This window comes from Crocuta crocuta, unplaced genomic scaffold (genome assembly GCF_008692635.1).
Source record: "Crocuta crocuta isolate KB4526 unplaced genomic scaffold, BGI_CrCroc_1.0 scaffold41, whole genome shotgun sequence".
Taxonomy (NCBI): domain Eukaryota; kingdom Metazoa; phylum Chordata; class Mammalia; order Carnivora; family Hyaenidae; genus Crocuta; species Crocuta crocuta.
Window position 1 is genome coordinate 11743836 of NW_027529428.1, and position 1801 is coordinate 11745636.

At 41.5% G+C, this 1801-nt stretch overlaps 1 pseudogene; it reads right to left on the minus strand.

Moving 5' to 3' along the window:
- The window catches only part of LOC144227607 (uncharacterized), a 55212-nt pseudogene extending 53737 nt beyond the window's left edge, over positions 1-1475 (minus strand).
- Positions 1476-1801: the final 326 nt, after the last annotated feature.

Genomic DNA, 1801 nt, shown 5'->3' on the forward strand with positions numbered 1-1801 from the left:
TATATTTTTAATATAGAGTGCATTTCTTTAATAGTTCTAAGTCCATTTGGATTTCTATTTCTTTCTGAGTCAGCCATACAAAATGGCATTTTCCTGGGCAATTACCCATTTTTTTTCTAAACTTTTAAATTTGTTTGTTTAAAGTTCACATTATTCCTTTACTATTATTATTATTTTTTAAAGACACATGTATTCAGCACCATGACTAGACTATTACATTCAGCAACCAACAGCATGAGTACAAAAAAAAAAAAAAATCTACATTAAAACCCTTTGTTGGAATGCTTTACACTTTCCAAAGAACAGACTAAAATAAACTGTTATACAATTAGTCACAAGTACAGTCCTCGAGTGTTTTGTCAGTACACATGAGTCTTGTCTAAAACATGTCTTCTCTGGAGCAGCTGGGCCCTGACACCACTGTGCTCGGCTCGGTTTACACATCCGTTGTAACCTGTGGCTTCCCTGTCACGTCTCTGGCTCTCTTCTCCTGCTAAGCTTTGTTTCCCAGCGGGAATGAAAACCTTCTGCCACCACTATAGCTACTGATGTGGCTGGGACCACCACAGTACCTTGGTATCATGGTTGGCAAAGTATTGGCCTCCACCGCCATAAGGGCCAGAGCTTCTGTCTGCAAAATTTCCTCTTTTCACGGTCCAATATTAGAAGACTGATTGTTCCAATTGCCAAAATCATTATAGCTTCCACCACCTCCAAAATTGCTTCCATTGTTACCAAATCTGGTATAGCCATCCCCACTGCCACCATATCCACTACTACCTTGACTGCCACCAAAGCCACCTCACCCACTGAAGTTTCCTCCACGACCAAAGCTGTCATTCCCACCCAAACCACCTCCACAACCACCACCGAAGCTTCCAGAACCACTTCACCCTCCTTTGCCGGAGGAAGTGCTAGCCATCTCCTGCTTAGATAGAGCTCTCCTTACTTCATAGTTGTGGCCATTCACAGCATGGTATTTCTGAATGACAATCTTGTCTACAGAGTCATGGTCATCAAATGTTACAAAAGCAAAGCCTCTCTTGTTGCTACTGCCTCAGTCAGTCATGATTCCAATCATTTGCATTTCTCACGCTGTTCAAAATAATCTCTCAGATGATGTTCTTCAGTGTCTTTTTTAAGGCCACCGACACAAATCTTCTTCACAGTTAAGGAGACACAAGGTCTTTGAGAATCTTCTCTGGAGACAGAGCTCTTTGGTTCCACAACTCTTCTGTCCACCTTGCGTGGCCCTGCATTCATGGCTGCATCCACCTCTTCCACAGTGACAAATGTGACAAACCCAAAGCCTCTGGAGCGCTTGGTGCTTTTACCTTTCGTTACTACACGGCTCTTGAGCAGTCCCCATTGCTCACAACGGCTCCTCAGACTCTCATGGGTTGTTCAAAGCTCAGACCTCTTAGGAGAAGCCTCCACAGCTGTTCAGGCTCTTTGGGAGGCTCTGACTTAGACATGATGGCGGTTGGAGGGGAGATTTTAACGATGCTTACTCGCTGGCATCCAAGGACAGAAAACACTTTTATTAATTTAAAATATGTTTTATCTTAGTTTATATTCCCTGTTCCATCTTAAAACACATATTTGTGCTTTACCTCTATCCTTTTTACTTTTTCAACTTTGCTCACAATGTGTCAACGTTATTCAATTTAAATATTTGATTTGGTTGATCTTCTCTACTGTATTTAACACAAGGAAATACTTAAGATTTATGTGTGATTAGGTTTCCCTAAATAATCCTGATGTTCTTCCATATTCCTTATTCCTTTGTGCGGAGGTGAAT